Raw genomic sequence first — 11,058 nt, forward strand, 5'->3', positions numbered from 1 at the left:
CGCGGACCGAACAGCCTCGCCCCCCACGGAGGCGGAGCAGACACCCGGCAGTCGGGCGCACGAGGGCCGCCGGCCCGGGCGCGGGACCGAGGGAGAACCACGACGGCCACGGCCGCGGCGGCCACCGCGGGAAACCCACGCGGCGCGGCGTGCACGGGGACGAGACGGGGGCGCGCCCGAGGCGGGCCGCGACCCGCCCCGGACGGTACCGCCCGACCCGACCCGCACACGACATCACGCGCGCGCGAGAACGAGGGGAGGGAGCGTCAGAGACGCACGGCTCCCCACAAACCCAACGGTGGCACGGAGCCGCCCCGCGGCCCAGGCCGCCGCGCTCGCGCGGACGGGGACAGGGACGCGAGTGGTTCGGGGCCATGCCCTTCCCCACCTCCCCTGCCCCGCCCGGGGAACGGCGCGGCGGCACGAGCGGGGAGCGACTCCTCGCGACCGGACCGGGTCGTGGCCGGACACACGCACCCGAGCGGCACAACCCTCACGCGGCACCGAGCGGGTGCCCGGCGCCCCGCGGGGGCGGGGGTGGCGGACCCGTCGTCCCCCCCCAAGTACCGGCACACAACGACGCCGTCGCCAGCGGACAAGCGGCGGTGGCGGCCAGGAGGCGGGGGCCGCGGCGGGCCCCCCCGTGGGAGCGAACTCGCGAAGGGTCGAGAGAGCGGGCGGGCCAGGGTCAGAAGAGACCAGACGGGGACGGGCCCGGCAGCACGAGGAGGCGGCGGCTGCAGCCAGCGTGGGGAGCGGCGCGCCAGAAGGGCGGCAGGAAACGGGAGCGGGCACCTGCCCACCCGCGGAGGAGCCCCGCCCGGAGAGAGCTGGCCGAGGCGCGCGGGCCGCACCGGCCGGACAAACCCAGGGCGGCACACGGTGTATCACCGCCAGCGCACGCACTAGGCGCACGGGCGGTCCCGCGTGGCCCCGGACGAGCCGCCGGCCGGGTTCCCTGCATCAGCCAACCTCCCGGGAGGGCCCTCGCGGGGGACAGGGCCCCACCGCCCCACCGCCGCCGCAAGAGGCGGGGAGCCCCCGAACCCTCAACCCGCACACCGTGACGAGCATCCCCAGCGACAACCGCCCGTCCAGCGTGCCCACCGCCACACCCGGTACACGCCCGGGAGGGGGCGGCAGCGCGGCCGCGACCAGTCAGCCAGGGGGGAGGCTCGGCGGAGGCGAGGAGGGGGGCACAACCCCGCCGGGATGGAGGGCGCGCCGGAGGCAGCGAGGGGCAAAGAAACGCGGAGAGGAAACCGGGGAGAAGACCTCGGGCACAGAGTCGGGCCGCCAGGAAAACAAGCGGGGTCCCACCGCCACACGCGAGGGCGGTCCCGCACCGCCTGCGACGCCAACCCGGCCTCCGGTCCCAGCCCCAGAGCCTCCCAACGAGACCCGCCGCCCCGCCACCACAGGGTGGCCCTCCACGCGACGAGACGCGCCTGGACTCCAAACGCCAGCATGCAACGCCACACCTCGTGCCGGTCGAGTCCCACGACCTGGGCCTCTACGGCCCCAGGGTCCGCTCGCTCACCACGCCGCCCGCGGAACGCTCCCAGGGGGGGCCGCGGCGGCCGCGCCCCAGGCCAGCGCACACGCACGCAGGCCGCCCGCCGGCTCGGGACCGGGAGCGGGCAGAGGGCCACTCGCAGCGGGCGAGGGGGAAGGGGGGACGGGGCCCCTCAACCCCCGGCTGCGCGAACAGAGCCCCACCGCCACCGCGCGCACACACGCGGCAGGCACCAGCGGCCCACACGGTGGCCCCACGTGCGCCAGAGGGCCCGGCCAGGCCCAGCGGGAACCCTCCCCCGACTCGAAGGGGGGGAGGCGTGGGCCGCGGTAGGCACCAAGAGCAGGCGCTCGGCCCCCACCCGCGGGGGGCCGGCGGACCCCCGCCCTCCCAGACGGCGGGAAGGGGGGGACTCTCGCCTACACACACCACCGACGGTAGCGTAGCGCACAAGGCAGGGGGCGGCCAATGGGGGAATCCGGTACCCCACACGAGGCACGCCCTTCACGGATCGCTAGAGAAACGTTCCTCACTGAGGGTGGGCGGCACCCGACCCAGCCCCTCTCCCAACCGGCCGCCGAGACAACGAGGGGGATCTGCGGTATGGGCAAGCACAAGGCTTCTTGAGCGTTCGCGGCCGGGGACACCCAAAGCCCCATCGCCTCGGGGACCGGACCGGCCCCAGCTCGGCGTCCCGCCACAATCGCTCGAACGCCCGGGCAACGTCTCCTTTCCCCACCGGAGGTGGGGAAGAGCGCCCGGGCGCCCGCTCGCCTAACACTCCCCACGCCACTCGGCACTGGGGACGACAACGCAACCCGCTCCCCCCCGGAGAGGGAACGCGCAACGCTGCCGAGCTTACCGCCTCGATCCCCCGAGCGAAGCAACAACGCTCTTCCTTTCGGGCACTCGCCTCAGAAGCCCCCGCAGACGGGGCGAGACCGACAGCGAGGCGGCGGCCGGCCGCGGCAGCGGCACCGGGATCGGGAACAGCACACACCGGCTCAGCCTCAGGCACCTCAGGAAACGACCCGGAGCGCCCCAGGAGCACCGAAGCAGAGGCGCACCGTCGCGCCAAAGCAGCACGGCGGCAGCCCTCCCCGGCGCGGGGAGGGCCACACACGGCCCTTGGCCGCCCAGAGCGGGCGGCGAGCGAGAAGCACCCGCTACGTCAAAGGACCCCGGGAGCGAGGTCGAGGCCGGATTCCGCACCCCCGCCCTTCCCCGCACCGCGAACGGGCGGGGAGGCAAGGCGAGGGACCCGCAGGCAGGACGAGAAGAGCTGGCCCATTCACCATGAATGTCCGTCCCTCGCCTGGCGCGGCTTTGGTCCAGCCCAGGAGAGCGCAGAGTCACCACATCGATCAGCAGAGTGGGCGGGAGAGACCCAGGGAGCAGGGGGAGACCCGGCGAGGACCGCTTCTAAGAGGAGCCTGCTACGGCCTCACCGGCCCCACACCCCAGGGAGAGCGGCCGACGACACGGAACAGGGAACGCCTGACACGCGCGACTCAGAGCCATGGAAACGAGCGTCGTCACACCGCCCCCGGTGCCCGCAGCGAGGAGCGCACGGGCGGTAAAGGACCACCCGCCACCTCCCCCGCCGCCCCCCGGCGCCAGAAGACCGGCCGGCCGGAGGTGGCACCACCACCGCGAGGGCACTCCAGGTGCGCCAAAGAGCCGTCGCACGCAGGCCCAGGCAAGCAGCTCCAGAGGGAACGGGTCCGGGCCACCCCATCAGCCCAGAGCCCGGCACGCACCCGGAGGCCCAAGCTCCCTCCCTCTGGCGGCACGCGCCAGAGGACAACGTGTCAGCACCTACCCGATGGCAGAAAACGGCCAACTCGGGCCAAAACAATCGCGACCGGGGCAACGGGGAACAGTTCACTCAGCACTGCCGCCTTCCCTGAAGAGAGTCGCGGTCAGCACACCGCGAGATCGAGCCCATCACCGAGCTCCAGAGCCCCTAGGGACAACTGGTCGACCCTCGTGGACGAAGGCGAAAACAAGAGACGGGGACCACCATCTCCAACGAGCAGGACCGGGGGGCGGCCGGGGAACACGCTAAGGCGACCCACCACCGAAGGACGCCGGGCATAGCCATCAGGACAAGCCCCGGGCAGCGGGCCCCCAAAGAGGGAATGCGGCAAGGCCGGCCAAGCACACCCCTCTGGCCCGCCCGGCGCAGCCCCGCGGCCCCGCGGCCAAAACCCGTGAGAGAGAGAGGGAGAGGGAGAGGCAGCGGGAGAAAAATAACACAGGAGTCCCGGCGACCGACCCAGACGGGGCCAAGCGAAGCCCGTGGCGGCGAAGGAACCGCTCAGACTGCCACCCGAGGCGCCCGCGGCCCGGACCGAGCAGGGAGAGAAGACAACCGACACACACACAAAGCCTGCCGGTCCAGTATACCGCCAACGGGCCACAACGGCCCAGCCCAGCGCGACCGAGACAGTTCCGCTGGCGCCGCCCAACTCCTGGATCTCTGTCTCGGCCACCGCCACCGAATATCACGCCTTGGCGACTTCCGAGGATCAGACGCTCCCATAAAAGCGGCCACCAGGTGGAGCTCGACAACCGTCAACCAAATCAGGCGGAAGGGACGCGGAACCTCGGGCGGCGTCAGCGGGATCCGCTCCGCAGGGGTCGTAGAGAGTCACCCGGACACATCCCACCAGCCGGGGCGCCCCGCCAGGGCCCCCCACAGCGGCGGGCGCGAGACGCAGGCAGATCGGCCCAGCACCCCTAGAGAATCCGGCCGGGGACACGGGCGGTGTGGGACTTCAAAACCGAAACCACCACGGTGAAGCCACTATCAGACGGGCAGATTGCTAGGCCACGGTCGGATCCATCCACAGAATGGAGGAATTGACAGAAACGTGTAAAAACCCGTTGAAATCGGTTGCTTGGGAATTTGATCTGCTGGTCTTTGGGCTTGGTGTTTCCGCCTGTTTCTGTACCCAAAAAAAAAAAAAAAACCGGAAGATGAACAGCCTCTGAGAATCCTCCCTCCTCTGTCTGTGTCTGTGGTTCAGTGCCAGAGGGCCGGCCTAGCACATAGGAGGCACTGGGTTTGAGCCTTAGCGCGGCATACAAAAAGGAACACAGTCAAGAGAAGGCGTGCTGTCCACCTACAACTACTCTAAAAAAGAAAAAAGAAAAAGAAAGAATACTGACCATAACAGGAAAAAGGATTCTTCCTTGTGGAGTTCTATTTTGTCTGGCCACATTTTATATACATATATAAACATTTTTTTTTTTTTTATTTTTTTAAGAGAGAGTGAGAGAGAATTTTAATATTTACTTTTTAGTTTTCGGTGGACACAACATCTTCGTTTGTATGGGGCGCTGAGGACCGAACCCGGGCCGCACGCAACCAGGCGAGTGCGCTGCCACTTGAGCCACATCCCCAGCCCCTTTTTTAACTTTTACTTATTTTTCTTTTTTAAAGACAAAAGAAGGAGAGGGAGGGAGGGAGAGAGAGAGAGAGAGAGAGAGAGAGAGAGAGAGAGAGAGAGAATTTTTTAATGTTTGTTTTTCAGTATTCAGTGGGCACAACATCTTTATTTTATTTTATGTGGTGCTGAGTATCGAACCCAGCGCCCCGCGCATGCCAGGGGAGCGCGTTACCACTTGAGCCTCATCCCCAGCCCATTAATTCTTATCTGTATTTGTGTTTTTATTTACCAATTTTTTTTTTTTCATCTTGTGAAAACAGATCAACTTTAATTTCAGCACCTGAAGCTATCCAAGGGTATGCTCTATAAAGGTCATGGGACTGTTGTACACATTCAATAAAGTGACAACTCTGCCATACCACTTAGTATCTCACAATCAGGAACATACTTTTGAATTGCTTAAACAGAATCCACAGAATTAAAACAAAATCAGAAGCCATCCACAGTTATACTAATTGTCAATTACAAGTTTTACAATTAATACTTGATATAACAGTCAATATATAGCAGGGGATATTGAAATGATTTCAGAGTCTCATCCAGTTGTATTCGATTGGGAAGGTTTCTTGAATGGGGATAAAACTGGCCAAAGATAGATACAACCAGGATCAGACCAGCAAGTAAAAGTCCTACCACAGTTTCTGTGGTTTCCACTTTTTTTTTCTTTGTCAGTTAAAAGTGAACAGTGAGAATTAAATACTTATCTTTACATATACACAAGGTATGCTGTGAAGCATACTTGCTTACAAACATATAAAAATACTTGTTAAATAGTTCAATAAGAAAATAATGCACAAAAGTACATAGCAAAAACATTAACCATCTGTGACTCTGGAAAGCTCAATTCCGTGTTTTATATGACAGCAAACAAAAACAACTTTAGTTTTTTTGGAATGCCTTAAACCTGAAATACTTGAAAAGGAAGACAGACAGAAATCATTCATTCTTATCCTTAGCATGGCTGTGAAAGAGTTAAATTAAGAAACCAAGTACACATTGAGATGCCCAAGTCCAGAATGAGTCCAAATATTTGGCCACATAGAACACTATCATCTTCAAGAGGAGGAGTCATCACAGGCTTGATAAGCAGTTTTTTTTTTTTTTTTTTTAAACAGAGAATTTTTTAATATTTATGTTTTAGCTTTCGGCGGACACAACATCTTTGTATGTGGTGCTGAGGATGGAACCCGGGCCGCACGCATGCCAGGCGAGCGCGCTACCACTTGAGCCACATCCCCAGCCCCGAGAAGCAGGTTTTAATCCATAAATACAATAGGTATTTTGGTATTTTGGCCACTGGGAAAGAAAAGCTGTAGTATCAAGAAAGGTCTGATATGTCTCAATTTTGTAAACTCCGTTCAGTGTATTTAAGGTTATGTAAGGTTGACATCAAAATCTTTAAAGATAGGCAAAAAATTCATATTAAAAAAAAAACCCTCCTGTGGATGTTAGAATAACAGTAGGTAATATGATTCCAGAAGTTAAAAATTATTTCACAACCTAAAACTTCAGCTTAGCAAACAGCTTAGGTTGCACAACTGATTCATCCCTATTAAGATGTAAGCCCTTAAAAGAAGAATATGTCTGTATATGTAGACATGTATTTAGAAAGAATCAGATCATCTTTGAAGCAGCCTTAGTGTTTCCTTTAAATTGGTCTGGAAAGGATTAGCCGGCTTCTTGGTCTAAGGCTAACACGGTGATCATTTGTCTAAGGCTAGAAAGGTACCAACATGAGGTAAACCATCAGGAGAGGAGGAGGAGATGAGGGCTTTTCCTGGGAGTTGGTAGCTAAAATTCAAGGGATTCTTAGAAAATGACACAATGGCAGCCTTTCTTGTCTTTTTCTTTCCGAGTTGGTTCCGGTGAAGGAGGACATTCTTGCTCTTGAAATTTCCTTATAACCCGGACAAGTTCATGAAAGGCTTGATCTACATTCATCCTCATCTTTGCTGATGCCTCCATGTATGTTACTTTAAGTTGCCATGCTAACTGCTGTCCTTCCTCCTGTGTAACCTGTCTTTCATGATCCAGGTCTGCTTTATTACCAATTAAAATCATTGGAAACTCATCACGATCCTTTACTCTGAGAATCTGTCTCTGAAACGTATAGATTTCTTCAAAACTGCGGAGCCCAGCCGGGCCGTGCCGCGCCGAGCCGCGCCGAGCCTCCGCCGCCCGCCCTAGGCCCGGCTTCGGGGACGTGTGCGGACGGGCGGGGGTCCCGAGCGCCGGGAGCTGCCAGGAAGGACTCTGGGCGCGGCAGCAAGCCCCGGGGCTGACTTGGTGCCGCCCGAGGCGCAGAGAAGCCGACTGAGCGCAGGGGTCAGGGGCTGTAGCGGCCGGGGACTGGCTCCTCTGAGCTTCTCCGCAGCGCCTGCGGAACGCAGCCTCCACCGCCGCTACAAATGGCCGTCTATTTACCTATCTGTTTACCTGAGTTTTTTGTTGTTTTTTGAGCATTTTCTTAAACCGCAAGTCATTTTCCATTGGGTCACAGAGCCAAATTTTACGTTTAGGCACTTGGTAATAAGAAGCTATAACAGGGCTCTAAGAGCGGTTGCCTTGGCTAAAAAGCGTGGGCCCTTGTCCCAGAGCGAAACAACAACAACAACGGGGGGGGGGGGGGGGGGGGACAAAAAGCCAAAAAAAAAAAAAAAAAAAAAAGAATCAAACAAATAATCCAATCAATCCATGGGCCAAGGACCTGAACAGATACTTCTCAGAAGTGGATTAAGACGCTCCTATAAAAGCGGCCACCAGGGGGAGCTCGAAAACCGTCAACAAAATCAGGCGGAAGGGACGCGGAACCTCGGTCGGTGTCAGCGAGATCCGCTTAGCAGGGGTCGTAGAAAGTCACCTGGACACGTCCCGCCAGCTGCCCACCCCACCCCCACCCCCACCCCCCCCCCACCCCGCGCCAGGGTCCCCCGCAGCAGCAGGAGGCGCCGGCAGTCTGCCCAGCACCCCTAGAGAATCCGGCGGTGTGGGACTTCAAAACCGAAACCACCACGGTGAAGCCACAATTAGTCAGGCCGACTGACTGATAGGCCACGGTTGGATCCATCCAGACTATGTAGGAATTGACGGAAACATGTAAAAATCAGTTTGAAATCGGTTGCTTGGGAATTTGATCTGCTTGTCTTTGGGCTTTGTGTTTCCTGCTTTTTCAGTACAAAAAAAAAATTGGAAGATGACCAGCCTCTGAGAATCCTTTCTTGTCTAGGGGCTGTCTGTGTCTTTGGGTCAGTGGCAGAGGACCGGCCTAGCACAGAGTTTGAGACTTAGCACGCCATACAAAAAGGAACAAATCGAAAGAAGGTGTGCTGTCCACCGACAACGTACTACGAAACAGAAAAAAAAAAAAAAAAAAAAGAATACTAATCATAATAGGAAAAAGGATTCTTCCTTGTGGAGTTCTATTTTGTCTGTTTGGCCATTTTATCTTTTTATTTCTTTCTTTTTTTTTTTTTTTTTGTTGTTGTATTTTTATTTTTATTGATCTATCAATATCACGGAGCCAAATTTTACATTTAGGCACTTGGTAATAAGAAGCTGTAACAGGGCTCTAAGTGAGGCTGCCTTGGCTAAAAAGCATGGTCTGTTGCCCTAGACTGAAACACCACATGCTCTGGGATAAATCAAGCTGGAGAAAGCTTGCCATCTCTACCTTCATTTTTATCTGTGTGCACATATTACGCACTGTTTCATCTAAGAAGTAGCAGTGCAACCAATATCTATCAGCCCTAAATGGACCCAACCCCTGCCCTCCCCAGCCACACAGGAGAGACCACAGTCTGAGCAAGAGCACTTCATGGTGTTGTCAGTCTGGTGTTGTGGCTCAATGGTACAGCACTTACCAAGTACGTATGAGGCACAGGGTTCAATCCCAGCACCACATTAAAATCATCATCATCACCTAAATAAACAAAATAAACATATGTATATATTTATCTGTTTATTTATTGGAGGAGGCCTGTAACCAGGGATTGAACTCAGTGGCACTCACTGACTGCGGAGCCACATCCCCTAGCCCTACCTATCTAGTATGTTACTTAGAGACAGGGTCTCACTGAGTTGCTTAGTGTCTCACTTTTGCTGAGGGTGGCTTTAAACTCTCGATCCTCCTGCCTCGGCTGTGTGTGTGTGTGTGTGTGTGTGTGTGTGTGTGTGTGTGTGAGAGAGAGAGAGAGAGAGAGAGAGAGAGAGAGAGAGAGAGAAGCGTGTCCGGGATGACAGGCATAGGCCACTGTACCCAGTCACTTATTTATTTTATTTTCAGTATGACTTCAAGGTACACACAAGACAATCACTGCCAGGCGTAGGAGGAACATAGCACATTGATAAACAGTCAGATGTTTGAGGAAGCATTCAACAATCTTAAGGTAGTGTGCAAGTCTTTCAATAACCTCAAAATACCTACATGAGGGTTGGGATTGTAGCTCAGTGGTAGAGTGCTTGCCTTGCATTCGTGAGGCCCTGGGTTCCATCCTCAGCACCACATAAAAATAAATAAATAAAAATAAAGATATTGTGTCCATCTACAGCTGAAAAATAAATAAATACATAAATAAATGGATGAATGAATAAATAAATACCTACATGAAAACCAGAGAGAATTAAAAGAAACGATGGATAAATCTATTATGGCAAAGAGGCGAGAACACTCATCCCTTAGCAGCTGACGACTTAGGCCATAAATAAATAATCAGTAACAAAGGACAGCAGAACTACATCGCGAACAACCCACACCTAATGGGCATGTTCAGAACACTGCAAGGCCACCACCACACAGCAGACATTCTTTTAAAGCGAATACGGAATGTTTACCAAAGTTGACCGTAGAATGGAACATAAACCAAATCTCCACAAAGTCTAAAAGATGAAATCACACCACAACTCTTCTCTGAACAACACAAAAGTAAGCTGGAGGTCGGGCATGTTGGCCACTGCCAGGAGTCATTTCAAGAACCGGATTAAACCCAAAGAAAGTATAAACCTGTAGATTCACAAATCTCAGGGAGAAATAGCAGCATCCATCTTTCACAAACTCTTGAGAGGGGCAGGTCAGGGGTCAAGGTGAGATTGAAATACCCCCAACAAAGTGTCAACTTTATCAAATCAGTAGCCTAGAGAGAGCAGGTACTTGTACTATTCCTTCTCGGTGCCATTGTGGTTTTTCTTTGGGGGGGGGGGGAGGGGGAGGGGTGGTTCCAGCCTCTTTGGGTTCCTACCACTTTGTCTGCAAGGGAAAATTTGTTTTCTGTCAGGATGGGGTGCCAGTTATCAGGACGGGCGGGGAAGTAAGATTCTTACACTAAACCGGGCTTGCTTGGGGGCAGGTCTCAGTTCTAATTTACATAACAAAAGGCAGTGCAAAGTCTCTCCCACTGCCCCTGAAGGAAGAAAAATGTGGCCTCTCCAGGCTGTTCACAATTCCCAACCTGTTTCAAATTCCAGTATGGTTTCGCGTATCTGTTTTAAGGGTCAGTTTGTCTCTCTAACTCTGCATTTATGCTGACCGATTGGTTTAAAACTAAACTAAGAGGGTAATTTGAATATCATTTGTTTCACAGCATTGGTTCAATGTGTCCACCAGCATTTAATTTCTCTCTCCTGATGTTCCTTAGTAATCTGATTGCTTTGGCCTCCTTCTCCTGGATCATGTGTAACTTGCCCCCCTTTGGTATAAAAAGAAACCTAGGAGGAGATTGATCCTAAAGAAAAGGGGTGCTCCACTAAGTGAGAAACTGAAAATCAAGCGAGAGAGAGAGAGAGAGAGAGAGAGAGAGAGAGAGAGAGAGAGAGAGTGTGTGTAAGTTATAGAGAGAGAAGGGGAGAGTCTCTTGTACTTCAGGGTTTTTGTTTGTCTGTCTGTCTGTTTGTTTCTTTGTTTGTTTGTTCTCTAATAATTACAGTGTTTCAATTGGAAGCTCTGCCCTGGGTAATTCTTTCCAATTCTTAGAAAGTAGTAACTGTGGTTATGTTCATTTCTGTTAATGATCCATTCTTCCTGCCTCTTAAATTCATTGATCACCCAGAACTTTTTTGTTTGGGGCAGGAGGGGGCCAGGTGCTTGAGAGAATT

This window comes from Marmota flaviventris, unplaced genomic scaffold, assembly GCF_047511675.1.
Source record: "Marmota flaviventris isolate mMarFla1 unplaced genomic scaffold, mMarFla1.hap1 Scaffold_325, whole genome shotgun sequence".
NCBI lineage: Eukaryota > Metazoa > Chordata > Mammalia > Rodentia > Sciuridae > Marmota > Marmota flaviventris.